Below are 20,475 nucleotides of genomic sequence, written 5' to 3' on the forward strand. Positions count from 1 at the left end.
TTGGAATGTATATGTGAGTCAGGAAATGTATTCCACTTTCAGTCAAAATTCACAGACATGTTTTACTCAGAAGCTTGGATTACCAAATAACTACAGAAATTAGAGACAGGAAGCACATTAATTCTGGGTAAATCTATCTTCCATTTTTAGCACTTCTTTGTTAATGCTTCTTTTAGGTAGATAGAGCTCACTTGTTGCTCTGATATTCTCTAATTCTTTTTCTTTGTGTGTGCCACTTTGATATAACTTTCCTTCAATTATTCCTACCATTTAGATTTAAACATTTCTATACACTTATCTTATTTCAGATTGTCAAGCTTGTATTTCATTTTCTCAAGGATCACTTTTTCGATGCTAATCACCAAATCCAGGATAAGGCAGTAGTAAGAGCAAATCCTTTTTTTCTGTGATTAGATATGAACACTGTTTCTTCGAATAAGTTATTCAAATTCAGCCAGCATTGGTTTGGGTATAAAGAGTTCATTCCTGAAGAAATAAGTGTCTTCTGCTGCTTTTTTTCAGGGGGATTAAAATTTTTATTTTTTATTTGAAGTATTGTTGATTTACAGTGCTGTCAGTTTCAGGTGTACAGAAAACATTCATTTTTGCACATATATTTATCTGTTCTTTTTCACATTCTTTTCTATTATAGATTATTATAGGATTAAATATAGTTACATGTGCTAAAGAGTAAGTCCTCACTGCTTATCTAATTTAGGGGAATTTTTATTAATTATGTTGATTAGTTCAGAAAGGCTGGCCAATTTCATCTAATCTTGCACATTTCTGAGTCACTTCAATCTACTTAGTCTTTTTTTTCTGTGGCTGTTTTACACAGATGTTTTCTTCCATTGTCATTTCAAATGGTTCATTTGCCTGTGAGAGAGCCATGGGTTTCTTTTATGTTAATTCTGACTTTGGTCCAGTGGCTGATGCTTCCTGCTGCTTAGAACTGCCTTTAACTGATTCTGGAAGATTTACCTAGCACTGGATTGCACTCCTAGAAACGATTGGTTTTCTTTGCTCCTCCTATTTTTTTAAAAAAATACTTTATTGGAGTATAGTTGCTTTACAAGTTTCTGCTGTACAGCAAAGTGAATCAGCTATAGTTAGTGTTAGTCGCTCAGTCATGTCTGACTCTTTACAGCCCCATGGACTGTAGCCCACCTGGCTCCTCTGTCCATGGAATTCTCCAGGCAAGAATACTGGGATAGGTTGCCATTCTTCCCTACCCAGGGATTGAACCCAGGTCTCCTGCATTGCAGGCAGATTCTTTACCATCTGAGCCAGGAGGGAAGACTGAATCAGCTATATGTGTATATACATAATTTACTGTTGTTGACCTGAAGATCCTGGCACACTTGAGCCAGGTAACTGTAGTCTTTCCATGAACCTCCTATAACATTGTACCAAATGGTGTTGAAGTGTCTCTAAGACTAGGAAATGTGAGCTAAAGAGTCTTTCTAGGGAAAATGAGCTGCAAGCCTCCCTCAAGCCAAAAAAAAAAAAAAAAAATCAAAGTAAAATGAAACTTTAAAAGAAAAAAAAAATTCTATGATTAAATGGGTTATTTCTTTAAATAAAGGAAACAGTGTTGTTGAGTTCTGTGGCTTCAAAGAAATCATTTATTTTCTTAAATAGGAAAATCTCATTAAATCTATTGGGGAAAAGTGCACGAATCAAGGATGGCGTCCTAAAAAGAGGCAACTCAGCAGACCTGGGTTGTAAAATCCCAACACATTTCAAAGAAAAACTTGTCTTAAGAACGAGCCCTTGACTGGCTCTGAACTTAACCTCTGATTTCTTAGGATGTTCTGCTTGGTAAGATTATTATTAGTTTTTTAACGCCTGAGGCCTTGGACCAAACTACCAGTGTGACCAGATAAATTTATCCTAATGATGTGATTTGTGGTGAATGCTTATTTTTTCTTTGGGATGAAGTGTGGATGCAGTCTGAGAAACTGAAGTCAGACACATGGCAGTACTTCACGTGTACTATCACTGCTGCTGGGAGAATTAAATCTATGCCTTTATGACTCCACTGGTCAGGGACACCTGAAAGCTTGCACCTGGTTTCTCTGGCCTTCCCCCGATGTGCCTTTTCACTTTGCTGATTTTGAACTGTGTCCTATGTTATGTAATAACTGTAACCATGGAAATAACAGATTTATTATGACTAGTAAAGTCTTCAAATAAATTATGGAGGCTGAGATGGGTCTTGGGACCCTGATATAGATGAGAAAAAGAATATTATTGTAGAAAAATACATCTTGTTTAATAAAAGTCTTAGACTCCAGTTACAGTTGCCATGAAAGTTTTAGCACCAGTCAAAATAAAATTAGCAATAACAAAAAATTAGGGCAGTGAATTTTCCTAGTTCTGTTTGTTATATAAACAGCAAAGATCATATTTACTCAAAAATAGAAACATTAAGGAAATTAGGGCTACAGAGTCTATCTGCCTCTTATAGTTTACAATTTGATATGATTATTTTCTATTATTCACAAAAACTCATCTTTAATCATATAATTTATTTAAGTGAAATCAGGGTCTCATATGTCTAATTTTGATTTATAGTAAACTTTAAAAAAGTATGGTTAGAGATATGACAGGTATGTAATATGTATTGATGCTTAAGGTGTAGTTGAATTTCCTTTTAGCGTGCATTCATATATGTGCATGCTTAGTCGCTCAGTCATGTCCGACTCATTGCAGTCCCATGAACTGTAGCCCACCAGGTTCCTCTGTGGGGATTATCCAGGCAAGAATCCTAGAGTGGGTTGCCATTTCCTCTTCCAGGGGTTCTTCTCAACCCAGGAATCGAAACTGCATCTTCTGTGGCTCCTGCATTGACAGGTAGATTCTTTACTACTGAGTCACCTGGGAAGCCCACATTCATCTACAGAAGGTGCTGAGGATCTAAAACTATTTCTCAGATGCCTTTGCAGCTAATTTTCTGGATATACTTTGGTTACTCAAATAGTATAAATTTAGATTTGAATTATTGGAACAGGGAGGTAGGAGTTGAGATGTCTCTTGTACTGACACAGATGAGGAAAGAAAAACAATGCAGTTAGGTCAACTCTGCTTTCTGATTCTAAGTTGTTTGATTGCTTGTTTTTTTTTCTAGAGTGGAGCTTATGATCATGGTAGAGGCAATTTTATTTGGAAGGTGAAATCATTCCTGGAAGTGTGGCCAGAACATTTATTTTAATATACTTCCAGTGATTTTGTATCCTCCTAATGACCAAAGTGAAGTGAAAGTCACTCAATTGTGCCTGACATTTTGCAACCCCATGGACTATACAGTCCATGGAATTCTCCAGGCCAGAATACTGGAGTGAGTAGCCTTTACCTTCTCCAGGTGATCTTCCCAACCCAGGGATCAAATCCAGGTCTCCTGGCATTACAGGCAGATTCTTTACCAGCTGAGCCACAGGGAAGCTCAAGAATACTGGAGTGGTTAGCCTATCCCTTCTCCAGGGGTTCTTCCAGATCCAGGAATCAAACCCGGTTCTCCTGCATTGCAGGAGGATTCTTTACCAACTGAGCTATCAGGGAAGCACTAATACTGGCTAATAAATCCCTTTTGATTTAAATTTGCCAGAAAATGTTCAGGTGCCTGAAAGCAAAATCAAGGGATTCAATATTTGGAGGAAAAGAGTCACCTTTAATTTACGCTGCTTCACAGCTTTACTTGAAAAAAATTTTCAAAAAAGAACATCAATATTTCACAGAATTTTCATGTTTTCTTTTTCTTCAATAGAATACAACCAATTGCAGTGCCAATTTACCTAATGAATTCCCAATCTACCAGAGTGAGCTCTACTCACATAAAAAGCACAGTCAAAACCTTTGTTCTAAGGGCTCTTTACATTTTAGTTCAAGAATTCAGGAAACTCAACATAAAAATGATATTATTAAGTGGATATAGATAGTTCTCTGTTAAAACCATAAAATGGTTATGCCAACATGAGAGTCACTTTTAATATACTCACCTCAAACCATTTATTTCTTCACCTCTGTCAGAATCTCTGGAGAGCATCAGCATCAGTACGTAAAAAATGCATCTCATTTTCTGTAGTAGACAACAAAGCAATAGCCGGGAACACATGCTGAATCATAGCCCAGCAAAACTCGTGCTATTCACTGTAACTCCTCCATGCCTTAGGCGCCTCCTAACCTAGAATTCTGAGTGAAGGACAACCATCACTCATAATTTTGCTTCAGGTGTCTCAAAGAATTTAAGAGCTAAGTGAACAGCTAAGTAAAGTTAGCTTAAGAGTCTCAGTCTCCAGAACTTCTGTTTGCAAAGTTATTCACATTTCTGTGCCTGTGACTTGTAAGTAAAACTGAAGAGTCACTTAAAGAAAATCATGTTGTCTTGGGAAATTATTTTACAAAACAGACACAAGAGAGACCTGAAGAATCCTTACTATATTCTAATGTGCTTATAATCTTTGTTTCAAAGGAAGAAACTGTTTCTTTGTATTCTGTCCTTTACTTATATATGAATTATTGTTAAAATTCTATTCTAAAAATAATAAACACAAAGCTTTAACCTTTTATAGATATTTAATTCCATTGATAAATGAGAAATACAAATACTTAGGAAGTAAATGTAGTTTTAGTTACCAAATAGTGAAAAATGGTGACTGTACCAAAAACTATAATCAAAGCAATGATAGCAAATAAAGCTATAATCTTCTGAATAACCCAGGTAATATATGTGTGTAAGTTGAAAGAAATAGTAGTGGTAAAATATTTTGAAATACTGTTTCAACATGTAAGTTTGTGCCTCTAAAAAACAAAAAAATGTAAGAAAAATGATAATTGTGCATATTCTTAACTCTAAGAAAAAGTGTATGTGTGGTCTTTCTTAGTTCTCAGTTACCATGTCACACTGTAAATACCTCTCGCCCCCATGTAAATCTCATTTAAATGACTATAAAAATCATACAGGTACCTTTAATTTGAATCTACCTGCAGAATATAAGGAATTATATAGAACTGACCCTTGAGGAGGAAATGGCAACCCACTCCAATATTCTTGCCTGGAAAATCACATGGACAGAGGAACCTGGCAGGCTACATACAGTCCATGGGGTCACAAAAGGTCAGACATGACTGAACACACATGCAATAGATGAATAGATTAAAAATGCCTTCTCCTATATACATTTCTCCTCTACTACATTTTGTGTTTTCCTATGGCATAACAAGAGTCCAATTTTGTCAAGAATTCTGCTAATGCAATTTGGAGAGAACTCTCCTACCCGTGTTATCAGATCATCCTCAACATCTAATTAAATTCTTTCTATCCCACATCATCTCCTAGGTGATACATGATCACCATGACATACCATCAAGGAAGAATTCTGTTAGGTCAGTTTACAGTGAATCTCTCTACCCTTTATGCTTCTTCTCAGTAATTTCCCATCTAACAAATCACGTCCCCCCTCCCCCACCACACACACACCAAATACTCCTTGGCTATTAATCCCCATTTTTCTTTTTTGTATTTAAAGTTGAGCCTGATAGCTCTCCCCTACTGTGATACTCTTGACACCTATGATGATAGGCCTTACTTTTTTTTAACAGACATCAAAATAAGTTTTTCTTTAACCCCACCACCTAAACAAAACAATTAAATACTATCTTTCTGTTTCTTACTTTGGCAAAGTTCCTCATAGGGTAGTCTACATTTTGTCTCAAAATCTTCTTTACCACTTTTCTTTTCAGCCCAATTAAATCAGCATTTTACACCTAGTATTCCACCAAAACTATCCTTGTCAAGATCACTGAGATGGAGACATTTGATTGAAGTCTTAAAGGTGGAAACGGAGAATACTACTCAAAACTGTGGCCCTAGAAAAACAAAGGAGACAGTAAGGCTCAGTGTAGTAGAATACGTATTCAGAATGGAAAAGATCTCAGATGGAGGAAGCATTGTAGGTCGTGAAGATATAAGGTCAGCTCTACACTACCCTTAGAGAATTTGAAATAAAGCAGAGATAGGGTAAGGAGATGGGCTTTCCTGATGGCTCCATCAGTAAAGAATCTGCCAGCAATTCAAGAGACACTGGTTCCATCCCTGGGTCAGGAAGATCTCCTGGAGAAGGAAATGACAACCCACTTCAGTATACTTGCCTAGAGAATCTCATGGACTGAGGAGCCTAGTGGGCTACAGTCCATGGGGTTGCAAAGAGCTGGAGACGACTGAAGTGACTCAGCACACATGCGTGGTAAGGAGATTATCCGGGCTATGGTGCTGGTGCTGCCAACAGACAGAAAAGGAGATGACTGGAAGCACGGAAACCACTTAGGAGGCAATGAGAATAATCGAGGATCTAGATAACACTGCCTTTGGTCCCAGAGTAGTAAATTGCTGATAAAAATCTGAAGTATTTCCAGGGTTGAGTGGACAAGATTTGCTGAAGAAATTGACACAGAGTATGAGAAAATGAATCTAGGATAATTCAAAGATCTCATTGTTATCAATGAAGAATACAGTATTCTCATTTTCAGTCCTATAAGGGGATTGTATTTATAGGGAGACTTGAGATTTCAATGTGGGAAATGTGAAGACAAGAATGATATGAAGTTGGGGGAGGGTAGATTTTTCTTAGAAATTGAAGCATGCTTCATGCTGAGGATAAGGATTCAGTTAAAAAGGGTGGAGGAGGGAGAATGGATCAGAAGAGAGATGGGAATTTTGCCTGAGAAATATCACCGTGGAGGAAAGTACAGATGGAATGTAATGTATAAAATATGAGTTTTGGACTTGAAGAAATGTGCAGAAACACAATAAGGGGCTGTGTTTTCATCTTAATTGCTCTTTCTGGAGCACTTTTCTCAGAATGTCCTTATTGAAATATCTTCCCAATGTTTTGCTTTGTTGAGGTATATGTTGCATATTTTGAAATGAATAGATATTAAATATGAGTACTATATGCTTTGGTAAATGCATACATCCATGTAGAGTGTGCTTTTATTGAAATATAGACATAACTCCCTTTATCTCAGTTTCCAATCAATAACATCTTCATTCTGACTAAATCATTGGGAGCAAATTCTCTTCTGCTTTCTTTCACCAGAAAATAGCTGTGTCAGGTTTAAATTTCAGAAATGTTTGGTTCAGTTGCTAAGTTGTGTCCAACTCTTTGTGACCCCATGGACCACAGCAGGTTAGGCTCCTCAGTCCTTCACTATCTACCTAAATTTGCTCAAATTCATGTCCATTGACTCAATGATACTATCTAACCATCTCATGCTCTGCTGCCTCTTCTTCTTTGGCGTTCAATCTTTCCCAGTATCAGTGTCTTTTCCAATGAGTTGGCTCTTTGCATCAGATAGCCAAGTACTGGAGCTTCAACTTCAGCGTCAGTTCTTCCAATGAATATTCAGGGTTGATTTTCTTTAGGGTTGATTGATTTGATCACCTTGCTGTCTGAGGGACTCTCAAGAGTCCTCTCCAGCACCACAGTTCAGAAGCATCAATTCTTCAGTGCTCAGCTTTCTTTATGGTCCAGCTCTCACATCTGTACATGACTACTGAACAAATCATAGCTTTGACAATATGGACTTTTTAAGCAAAGTGATGTCTCTGCTTTTTAATATGCTATCTAGGTTTGTCATAGCTTTCCTTCCAAAGAGCAAGCATCTTTTAATTTCATGGCTGCAGTTACTGTCTGCAGTGATTTTGGAGCCCAAGAAAATGCAATCTGTCACTGTTTCCACTTTTTCCCCATCTATTTGCCAAGAAGAGATGGGACTGGATGTCATTATCTTAGTTTCTTAATGTTGAGTTTTAAGCCAGCTTTTACACTCTCCTCTTTCACCTTTATCAACAGGCTGTTTAGTTCCACTTCACTTTCTGCCGTTAGAGTGGTATCATCTGCATATCAGAGATTGTTGATATTTCTCCCTGCAATCTTGATTCCAGCTTGTGGTTCATCCAGCCCAGCATTTCACGTGATGTAAGCTGCATATATGTTAAGTAAGCAAGATGACAATATGCAGCCTGTCGTACTCCTTTCTTTTAAATTTCAGAAATATGGAATGATAAACTATGAAGTTCTCTGCTATCATGAATTTTAATGCTGTGGATTTATAATGTTATGTGTGTGTGTTAGTCACTCAGTCACGTCCAACTCTTTGCAACTCCATGGACTGTAGCCTGCCTTGCTCCTCTATTCATGGAATTCTCCAGGCAAGAATACTGGAGTGGGTTGCCATTTCTTTCTCCAGGGGATCTTCCTGACCCAGGGATCAAACCCAGATCTCCCACATTGAAGGCATATTCTTTACCATCTGAGCCACTAGGGAAGCTGTATATTAGAGTTGGACATGACTGAGCAACACACATAACATTATAAATCCCACAACATTAAATTTCAAAACAGCAGAAGAGTTCATATTTTATCATTTCATATTTGTGAAATTTAAAAGAATGGAGTGTGATAAGACTGTATATTGTAATGTTATATGAATCAGTAATTTGTCCTTTTTAACCCCATAGTTGTAGTACATTGTATGAATATATACACTTATACCAGATAAGAGGCATTTTGGTTGTCTTCTGTTTTATGGTGATTATGAATAGATTTACCAGAAATATTATTGTAAAATTCTTTATATTGACATTTGATTTTATTTCTCCTGGATATATGCTTAGTGGTAAAAATGTTGAGTTATAGAAAAGGTATATTAACTGTATAATAAGTTACCATATTATTTGTTAAAATGATTGTTTTACACTCTCTCAAGCAATGTAGAGTTCTGGTTGTTACATTCCTTACCATCATTTAGTTGGATGTGGTGCTCTGTCTCATTGTGGATTTAATTACGTTTCATTGAAGATGTTGAATATTTTTTCATATGCTAGTTTACTTATTTGCCATTTTCCTCCATAAAATGTTTCTTCATGCCATTTTAATTGTTGTTCATTTTCTGGTTTGTCTCTTTAACATTAGAGCTCTTTTGTTTAAACTTATATATTTTGGGATTCACATGTATGTTATAAACATTTCTCCCAATCTGTTACTTGCTATTCTTTAATTATATATATATATTTAATTATAAATATATATATGTATACATATATATATATATACATATATATATATATTTGACTGCATTGGGTTTTAGCTGTGGCACACAGGATCTTTGTTGTAGTGTGGAAGCTCAGTGGTTGCCACATGTGGGGTTAATTGCCTCATCCATGGCATCTGGGATCTTAGTTTCCCAACCAGGGATCAAACCCATGTCCCCTGCATTGGAAGGTGGATTCTTAACCACCAGACCACCAGGGAAGTCCCTCCTTAGTATTCCATTTTTTTATGTAAATTTAAAAATGATTTTTTTTTCTTTTTATATCTGATATTTCATTGGTAGCATAAATAAATGCAATTGATTTCTGTGTTTTAATCTTCTATCTTGCTACCTTGAGGAATTTATTTATTGAGTTCCAGTAGCTTTTGTGTGGATTCTAAAAATAATCATGGCTTTAAAAGAGCATTTCTCTATGACTCAATATTAAGGAGGCTAGCCAATTTAACTTTCTGTCTCCGAATAGTATTTGTCTCAGTATTTTATGTTCTCAAAAGCAGTTAGCATGCACTTTAAATATTTATTTTCTTGATTATTGGCCCAGCTATATCTATACTTCAGGGACTATATTTGTCATTTTCATCTTGGTAGCTTCCATGCTCCATAATATGTCTGGAATATTTTAGTTGCTCCATAAATAATTTTAAAGCTAAACCATACACTAAAAAATTATTATTGCTATATTATGCAAGCATTCAAATGATCACTGCTGTAGTCTTAAAAAATGGATTTAAATTGTAGCTTAATGGAAGAGTGAAGCTTAAATGACAAAATGGAGAAAGGGAATTTCAAACATGTTATACACACATACATTCTAATTTTAAATCAAACAGTGTAGATATGAGAATAGCTCATGTCTATTATGGTAGATGGGAAATAATGTCCAAAGTTTAGGGGTGAAGCAAAAATAATTAGTAGGGAGAAAGTCAGATTTGAAGAGATTTATGAACATGCAATATTATGCTGAATGGAAACACACAATTGTTCATTTATTCTATTAATGAGTTTATGTTAATACAGATAATTATATCATATCAGCTATGTGATCAGAATCAGTCACTTGTCCTGTGTCAACATTGTATGTGAAGTAACTTAATTGATAAAAGTCTACTCTGTCTTAGATAATTTTTCATAACTTCAGTATCCAATATGATGTAATGGATCTGGTATTTACATTTCCTGTTATGCTTGAAAGGTGTCATTTATAGTTTCCTTTTCATTCATGGCAGCATGTTTTATTATAAAAATGAGATTCAGCTTATGGGGTATGATATGTTGAGTTACCACCTGCCAATTTAGGAGACGTGGGTTCAATCCTTGGGTTAGGAAGATTTCCCAGACAAGGGAATGGCAGCCCACTCTAGTATTCTTGCCTGGTAAATCCCATGGACAGAGGAGACATCTATAGCCCATGGGGTCTCAAAACAAGTCAGACATGATTTAGTGACTAAACAACAACAAAAACATGTTGAGCTATCTCCATATAAATATGTGTGTGCTCAGTCGTTCAGTCATGTATATAAATTCAATAGACACATGGTATTACAATACTTAATTTTTTCAACTAGTCTAATTTAATAAAGAAACTTAGGTCATGCAACTACAGAAGTTTGAATCTGGTGAAACATGAAAGAAAGTTTATATTCAAAAGATGCTTTAAAACATTGATGCTTACAGTAATTAGGCCTAAGTACAAAGCTCAACTTTTTAATTTACTAATTGTATGACTTTGGCCAATGTGGTCCTTTTGACTCAGATTCCAAATATGGAAAATGGTGATGAAACTCCCTCTGTCATGTATTAATTAAATAATTATTAAAATTAATTTTAATTAAAATTAAAAGAGATAATATACATAAAAAGTTTTGCCCAATGTGTGATATGTAGAAGGCCATAGTCAGTGGTTTTCATTAAGATTCATAAAAATCATTTCACTATAGTATCATTTTTTCCAATTGTTTCATTCATCTAAAATCTTCCATCATCTAGAGGGAGTTTTGGATCCTGTGCTTTAGAGCAAGACTACATATTATTATGCTAAAAGAGTATTTTCATTACTAAAAGTTGTATTTTTCAGAGAACATAGTGTAATCATTGATTTTCTATAAGCAAAGTTGCTAAGTGCAGTGAAAATTTAACATTTGAAAATGCAGGCTACAAATAACCGGTTTTTTCCCAACAAGGCACATCAAGTTGGCTAATTTAGTTTGCATTGACCTTGTGCCTTTGAGTTTCTTTTCCATTCTCTTCCATCAAACTGACAAACTCATTCACACTCAATATATTTTTCTGGAATTTATATATAATTATTTTAAAAATATTAGGTAAAATACATTAGAATACAGAACTTAAAGTAAAGGCATTGTGTGCTCAGTTCCTCAGTTGTTTCCACCTCTTTGTGACCCCAAATGGGATTTTCTAGGAAAGAATACTGGACTAGGTTGTCATGCCCTTCTCCAGGAAGAAAAGGTATAACTCCTGACAAAACTGTAGAAAAATAATGATAAAAAGTTGGGGAAAATACATCATATAACTTCAATAGTCTTCTCGGCACTTTCCAAAATATTGTTACATAGAAGACTGCTGGCTCTAAGCACAAGTAATAAAAGACTAGAAGGAGCTTTTGTATTGATGTCTACATTATCTACTTAATTGTTTTACTATACATTAACCAACTTCAACCATATAATGATTATATGTTAATTATTTCATATTTAGATTGTCTGGATTCTATAGAGCTAATATTTTCCCTTTAGAATCTTTGATAACAAGTGCTTAATATTCAAAGATATTACTAAAAAGAGTTGTCTTTGGTAAAAGTTTTTCTCCAACATGCATTTAATTTGTCTGTGTGACCCTAATGATGGCCTTCTAAAATCAGGCAACTTTTATGAGGAGTCCGAAGCAATCAATGCTTACCTTGGATATTTTGCTCTTTTGTTGACCCTGGTTTTACAGTATCAAATGTGACTACTCAGCATCACTCATTAAGTATGCACTTCATTTTAATAACATATTTCAATAACACTTATGTGGTAGAGACGTTTATTATTTTTTTCTTTCCTAATTACAACTGTGTTTTTTTGCATTCAACAGAACATGTTGCAATTATTAAAAATGGTGATGCTTATTCAGCCTGCATCTTCAATCATGTGTGAAGACTGTCACAGGGGAATGAACAAATTACTTAATTAAAGTTATTTTATATAAACCACATTTATGAATGACTTTTAATTTCTGAAAATAATTAAAGTTGTATGTATTTAAAAATATATTGCATACCAAATTAACTTATAATGGTCTTATCAGATCCTAGAACATTGGAAATATTTAATACATGTTTAATGGGCATGAGCTCATGACAGGTCACTAATGGAACCCACTTAATATATGTCTTAGGAAGTTTTATATATATACATATACTTCATATAAATCAACTTCAAAATAGATACGTTTCCCTACGATTAGTCATGGAGAGCAAGCATAACTAAATTAAATGGATAAAAACAGGTTATATTTACTCTCACATAATATTATCTATATATAAATATAATCAATGTGTCTCAGAATACTATCCTTTTACTTTAGGAGGAAAAGATCTTAAAAAGGTCTTCTCCATTATCAACCTCTGCTCTCCCTAGCCCCCATAGTTTATAAACTGGTGATTTTTAGGGGGAGAAGCATATGAATTGAACAATTAAACATTGATTCAGTTTCAGTTCAGTCACTCAGTCATGTCCATCTCTTTGCCACCCCATGGAATGCAGCATGCCAGGCTTCCCTGTCCATCATCAACTCCCAGAGATTACTCAAATTCAGGTCCATTGAGTCAATGATGTCATCCAACCATCTCATCCTCTGTTGTCTCTTCTCCTCCTGTCTTCAATCATTCCCAGCATGAAGGTCTTTTCCAATGAGTCAGTTCTTCATATCAGGGGGCCAAAGTAATCGTGTTTCATCTTCAGTATCAGACCTTCCAATGAATATTCACGACTGATTTCCTTTAGGATAGACTGGTTGTAACTCCTTGCAGTCCAAGGTACTCTCAAGAGTCTTCTCCAACACCGCAGCTCAAAAATGTCAATTCTTCAGCACTCAGCTTTCTTTATATCCAACTCTTATATCCATCCATGACTACTAGAAAAACCACAGCTTTGACTAGATGGATCTTTGTCGGCAAAGTAATGTCTCTGCTTTTCAATAGATAGTCTAGGTTGGTCATAGCTTTTTTTCTAAGGAGCAAGCATCTTTTAATTTCATGGCTGCAGTCACCATCTGCAGTGATTTTGGAACCCAAGAAAATAAAGTGTCTCACTGTTCCCATTACTTCCTCATCTATTTGCCATGAAGTGATGTGACCGGATGCCATGATCTTAGTTTCTTGAATGTTGAGTTTTAAGCCAGATTTTTCACTCTTATCTTTCACTTTCATCAAGAGCCTCTTTAGTTCTTCTTCACTTTCTGCCATAAGTGTGGTACCATCTGCATGTCTGAGGTTATTGATATTTCCCCCAGCAATCTGATTCCAGCTTGTGCTTCATCCAGCCCAGCATTTCTCATGATGTACTCTGCATACAAGTTAAATAAGCAGGGTGACAATATACAGCCTCGACGTACTCCTTTCCCAATTTATAACCAGTCTGTTGTTCCATGACCGGTTCAAACTGTTGCTTCTTGACCTGCATACAGTTTTCTCAGGAGGCAGGTAAGGTAATCTAGTATTTCCAACTCTAAGAATTTTCCACAGTTTGTTGTGATCCACACAGCCAAAGGCTTGGGCATAGTCAATAAAGCAGAAGTAGATGTTTTTCTGTAATTCTCTTGCTTTTTCTTTCATTCAATACATGTTGGCAATTTGATCTCTGCTTCCTCTGCCTTTTCTAAATCCAACTTGAACATCTGGAAGTTCTTGGTGCACATACTGTTGAAGACTGGCTTGGAGAATTTTGAGCACAATTGTGTGGTAGTTTGAACATTCTTTGACATTGCCCTTCTTTGGGATTAGAATGAAAACTGAACTTTTCCAGTCCTGTGGCCACTGCTGAGTTTTCCAAATTTGCTGGCATATTGAGTGCAGCACTTTCACAGCATCATCTTTTAGATTTGAAATAGCTCAACTGGAATTCCATCACCTCCACTATCTTTGTTTGTAGTGATTCTTCCTGAGGCCCGCTTGACTTCACATTCCAGGATGTCTGGCTCTAGGGGAGTGATCACACCATTGTGGTTATCTGGGTGATGACAATCTTTTTTGTATAGTTCTTCTGTGTATTCTTGCTACCTCTTCTTAATATCTTCTGCTTCTGTTAGGTCCATACCATTCCTCTCCTTTATTGAGCCCATATTTGCTTGAAATACTCCCTTTGTATCTCAAATTTTCTTGAAGAAATCTCTAGTCTTTCCTCTTCTATTGTTTTCAACTATTCCTTTGCTTCGATCAATGAAGAAAGCTTTCTTATCTCTCCTTGCTATTCTTTGGAACTCTGCATTCAGATGGGTATATCTTTCCTTTTTTCCTTTGTCTTTAGCTCTCTTCTTTTCTCAGCTATTTGTAAGGCTTCCTTAAACAGCCATTTTGCCTTTTTGCATTTCTTTTTCTTGTGGATGGTCTTGATCACTGCTTCCAGTACAATGTCATGAACCTCCATCCATAGTACTTCAGGCACTCTCTCTATGAGAACTAATCCTTGAATTTATTTGTTGCTTCCACTGTATAATTGTAAGGGATTTGATTTAGGTCATATCTGAATAGTCTCGTGGTTTTCCCTACTTTCTTCAATTTAAGTATGAATTTGGCAATAAGGAGTTCATGTTCTCAGCCACAATCAGCACCAGGTCTTCTTTTTGCTGATAGTACAAAGCTTCTCCATCTTTGGATGCAAAGAATATAATCAATCTGATTTTGGTATTTACCATCTGGTGATGTCCACATGTGGATTCATCTCATGTTGGAAGAGGGTGTTTGCTATTATCAGTATGTTCCCTTGCAAAACTCTATTAGCCTTTACCCTGTTTCATTTTGTACTCCAAGGCCAATCTTGACTGTGGAAAAGAATGTTCAAACTACTTCACAATTGCACTCATCTCACACTAGCAAAGTAATGCTCAAAATTCTCCAAGCCAGCCTTCAACAGTACATGAACTGTGAACTTCCAGATGTTCGAGCTGGATTTAGAAAAGGCAGAGGAACCAGAGATCAAATTGCCAACATCTGTTGTATCATAGAAAAAGCAAGAGAGTTTCAGAAAAACACCTACTTCTGCTTTATTGACTATGCCTAAGCCTTTGCCTGTGTGGATCACAAAACTGTGGACAATTCTTAAAAAGATAGGAATACCAGACCACCTGATCTGCCTCCTGAGAAATCTGTATGCAGGTCAAGAAGCAACAGTTAGAACCAGACATGGAACAACAGACTGGTTCCAAATCAGGAAAGGAGAAGGTCAAGGCTGTATATTGTCACCTGGTTTATTTAACTTATATACAGAGTACATCATGCGAAATGCTGGGCTGGATGAAGCACAAGCTGGAATCAAGATTGCCGGGAGAAATATCAATAACAACAGATACGCAGATGACACCACCCTAATAGCAGAAAGCAAAGAAGAACTAACGAGGCCCTTGATGAAAGTGAAAGAAGAGAGTGAAAAAACTGACTTAAAACAGCATTCAAAAAATAAGATCATGGCATCCAGTCCCATCACTTCATGGCAGGTAGATGGGGAAATGATGGAAACAGTGAGAGGCTTTATTTTCTTGGGCTCCAAAATCACTGCAGATGGTGACTGCAGCCATGAAATTAAAAGATGCTTTCCTCTTGGAAAAAAAGCTGTGACCAACCAAGATAGCAATATTAAAAAGCAATGACATTACTTTGCTGACAAAGGTCCATCTAGTCAAAGTTATGGTTTTTCCAGTAGTTGTGTTATGGATGTGAGAGTTGGACTGTAAAGAAAGCTGAGTGTCAAAGAACTGATGCTTTTGAGCTGTGGTGTTGGAGAAGACTCTTGAGAGTCCCTTTGACTACAAGGAGATAAATCCAGTCAATCCTAAAGGAAATCAGTCCTGAATATTCATTGGAAGGTCTGATGCTGAACCTGAAACTTTGGCCACCTGATGTGAAGAACTGACTCATTGGAAAAGACCCTGATGCTGGGAAAAACTAAAGGCAGGAGGAGAAGGGGATGACAGAGGATAAGATGATAGAATGGCATCACCTTGGATATGATTTTGAGCAAGCTCAAAAGTTGGTGATGGATAGGGAAGCCTGATGTGCTCTAGTCCATGGGGTTGCAAAGAATCAGACACGATTGAATGACTGAACTGAACTGAATTATTTCACTAAATTAACTACAGTAAACATTTTCAAATTAGAAATTGTGTATTAGTAAGCATTATTTCTATGTATCCTATAAGTGGTAGCTTGTTAATTATCAGGAAATAGTTTAGAGAAGGAAGATATTTAAATCACTGTTTAATTAATTAATACCTTCATCTCCCTCCACCATGGAAAACTAGTCACTTCTAAAATTATATGTGGTATGTTAATTTTAATTTGTTTTATGCAATGTAGATTTTATAATGTTATTTAAGGTAGAATTGGAAAACAATATTTGAGTACTAATTAAAATTAAAATTATTAGATAAAATTTCAGGTGTGGTTTCACACAAAATAGATAAATTTGTTTACTGTGTGATAAGTACTTAATTATGCTTTATTATATGGTTGTTCAATATGTTCCTGAATTCCCAATTCAGTAATAATTATGAAAATGATAACTTGAATTATTATACTTTAGGAAAATATTTCATATCTTTTGATAGCATATTTTTTGCTATTTAGTTATTTTAAAGTAAATCCAACAGTGAGTTTGTCACTTTTTATACATTCCATACTTGGCCACTAAAATTATAGGTAGTATAGACATACATGTACTGGATGCCCCATAACTTAGAAATAAAAATAGGGTTCGTATTATAAACTTATAAAATGATACACATTCTCTTGCTGTCCTCACATTTCTGGTTGGATATAAGATTTGGAATATCAGTTTTTACTCTGAATATCAATAATCTTAAAAGAGTTTTTACTTTTAAAAATATAACTATATTAGAGATATAATGTAAATATTGTACAATTTTTAAGATATCTGAACTTGAAGGCACCTATAAGATCATGAAGAAGTCCAACAAAAATTCCAGATACAAATTAAGAAGGTTTTCTTTGCAAATCTAATGAACTGATTTGGGAAAATAACTCTTTTCAAACTTTGCTTCTTTTGACTTGAAGTTTTATTGCTCTGCACTTTAAGATTCATCCTCATGTAACAAAGTGGTAGGGGTTTACAGTTTAAAAAATATCAACAGTGGAGAAAAAAAAAAACAACTCTAGCCAACCAATCAAATACTCTTTAAAGGGAAATGGTAGCAAGTGTTCTGAATTTGAGCCAAAAGCAATAAAGCAAATAAGGCTTTCACTAATATAAACATATTTTCTGTAACTAAGAAAAAAATCCTTGTTTAGGTTTACAAAACCTCAGATAATGCCTGCAAAGACCAGTTCTTAAACCTTTGCACATAGATTAATTATCATAATCTAAATATACCTAGAGTCATTAGCAGAAAGGTATATATTTATGTATCAGGATAGTAGAAGGATATTCAGAAATGAAAGAGAAATAGGTGTTTTTTGTTTTTTTGTTTTTTCTTTTCAGTTTGGAGTCTAAAAGCTTGGTTTATCTTATACGAGAAAACTCAAGCAACCAGGCCCCCTATAAGTTAAGCTCCTTTTATTACCCTTCATTTTGCTCTTTTTAATGTAATTTCTCTCCTTGATCAGCCATGTGAAGTATGAAAAAGAAATGTTTTCCAAGCGTCAGGCAGCTGTATTAACCTCTCATTTAAAGTAGCTCTATCATCTGCTTAAGTCAGCATGGAGTAAACTTTTTTATTATATGAGTTTCACATTATTAAGAGAATTCCCCAAACAAGCACAGCTACATTGAGTAGAAAGAAAATCAGTTTCATAAGGAAATTTGTTTCTTTCTAATCACATGCTGCAGTCCTTGGGGTTGCAAAGATTGGGACATGACTTGGTAACTGAATAGCAACAACACCCACAAATATTGGTATACTATAATATTTTTTTTATTCTATCACTTGTATACCAGAGCACCTGACCTGCCTCTTGAGAAATCTGTATGCAGGTCAGGAAGCAACAGTTAGAACTGGACATGAAACAACAGACTGGTTACAAATAGGAAAAGGAGTACGTCGAGGCTGTATATTGTCACCCTGCTTATTTAACTTACATGCAGAGTACATCATGAGAAACGCTGGGCTGGAGAAAGCACAAGCTGGAATCAAGATTGCCGGGAGAAATATCAATAACCTCAGATATGCAGAGGACACCACCCTTATGGCAGAAAGTGAAGAAGAACTAAAGAGCCTCTTGACGAAAGTGAAAGAGGAGAGTGAAAAAGTTGGCTTAAAGCTCAACATTCAGAAAACTAAGATCATGGCATCTGGTCCCATCACTTCATGGCAAATAGATGGGGAAACAGTGGAAACAGTGGCTGACTTTATTTTCTGGGCTCCAAAATCACTGCAGATGGTGATTGCAGCAATGAAATTAAAAGACACTCCTTGGAAGGAAAGTTATGACCAACTTAGACGGCATATTAAAAAGCAGAGACATTACTTTGCCAACAAAGTTCTGTCTAGTCAAGGCTATGGTTTTTCTAGTGGTCATGTATGGATGTGAGAGTTTGACTGTAAAGAAAGCTGTGCACAGAAGAATTGATACTTTTGAACTGTGGTGTTGGAGAAGACTCTTGAGAGTCCCTTGAACTGCAAGGAGATCCAACCAGTCCATCCTAAAGGAGATCAGTCCTGAGTGTTCATTGGAGGGACTGATGTTGAAGCTGAAACTCCGATACTTTGGCCACCTGATGCAAAGAGCTGACTCATTTGAAAAGACTCTGATGCTGGGAAAGATTGAGGACAGAAGGAGAAGGGGACGACAGAGGGTGAGATGGATAGATAGAATCATTGACTCGATGGACATGGGTTTGTGTGGACTCCAGGAGTTGGTGATGGACAGAGAGGCCTGGCGTGCTGCAGTTCATGGGGTCGCAAAGAGTTGGACACGACTGAGGGACTGAACTGAACTGAACTGTCTGACCTTTATTCAAAGTAACTCAAGTTGCTCCTGTGAATGTGAAAGTAGAATATGAGTCATGGAATGTGGAATTCAGTAAAATGTAAAATTCAGTTCAAAAATCACATATTTATGCCAAAAAATACAGGAAAGGATTGAATGAAATGAAATGATTTTGTGATCTGTGTTACCTACTAATAAAGTTAATCAATGTTGCAATTCCTTCAAAAATTTAGACCATGTTACTCAGAAGCTTATGCAAAGCACAAGATATAATCCTTTGAAGAACTCTGAGCATATTAATTGAAAATAATATTTTGTAATCCTATCATCTAGTTTGGACTTCTCCAGTGTTTAACTGGTAAAAAATCCACCTGCCAATTCAGGAAACACAGGTTTGATCCTTGGGTGGGGAAGATACCCTGAAGAACAAAATGGCAACCCACTCTAGTATTCTTCCTGGTTAGTCCAATGGACAGAGGAGTCTTGTGGGGCTACATTTCTTGGGGTTGCAAGAGTTGGACAAGACTTAGAGACTAAACAACATCTAGCTTATTTCCAGTATCTACAAACCTGGAATCACACTACAAGTGCTCAGCCTAGACCTGACAACCTCTTTATGTTTATGTATTAGGCAACTAACAACTAATTTTAGCATTCAATTCTCATTTCCCTGGTTGTAATATGAGAATATTAAACTTTGCCTTGAGTATTGTGAGAAATAATTATATAATGTTTATAAACTTCCTTCCAGCTCCAAAGTAGAAAAGTCACAGATGTATTTCCTATAGTCACATTGGATGTTCTCATAAATGCAAATCGGGAAGCGTTATTTTTAACTATAATCAAAATTTAAAAGTCAGAATGAGAAAGAGACAAAGATAAAGATGATACAGTGCCCAATGTATATTTTAGCTGTTAGAGGAATGAGTTTCCATGTTTTATAATTTTTACCTCCAGCCATGCTAAATGACACAAATGTAAAGAATGTGTCAGATGGTCTAATGTGGAGTTGAGTAACAGTAGTCCTTCCTTATCCAAGGATTTCCAATCTGAAGGCTTCCAAGGCACAGATTCAACCAACCTAGGATCTGGGGTTGGTTGAATCTGTGAATGGGGAAACTGCAGATAGAATAGGAAAGGCCAAATGAAGTATTTGAGGACTTTGGTATCCCCTGGCATCCTGGAATTAGCACTGCAAATAA

General features: G+C 35.9%; 1 long non-coding RNA gene across 1 annotated transcript in view; it reads right to left on the bottom strand.

Moving 5' to 3' along the window:
- Window positions 1–533: 533 nt before the first annotated feature.
- Window positions 534–20,475, bottom strand: part of LOC145521278 (uncharacterized) — a 90,820-nt gene continuing 70,878 nt past the window's right edge. Inside the window, exon 3 of the long non-coding RNA XR_014065303.1 lies at window positions 534–4,078. This is a non-coding gene — a long non-coding RNA (uncharacterized LOC145521278). The remainder of the gene's footprint in view (window positions 4,079–20,475) is intronic.

This window comes from Giraffa tippelskirchi, chromosome 1 (genome assembly GCF_054371585.1).
Source record: "Giraffa tippelskirchi isolate mGirTip1 chromosome 1, T2T-mGirTip1v1.2.pri, whole genome shotgun sequence".
Classification (NCBI taxonomy): Eukaryota; Metazoa; Chordata; class Mammalia; order Artiodactyla; family Giraffidae; genus Giraffa; species Giraffa tippelskirchi.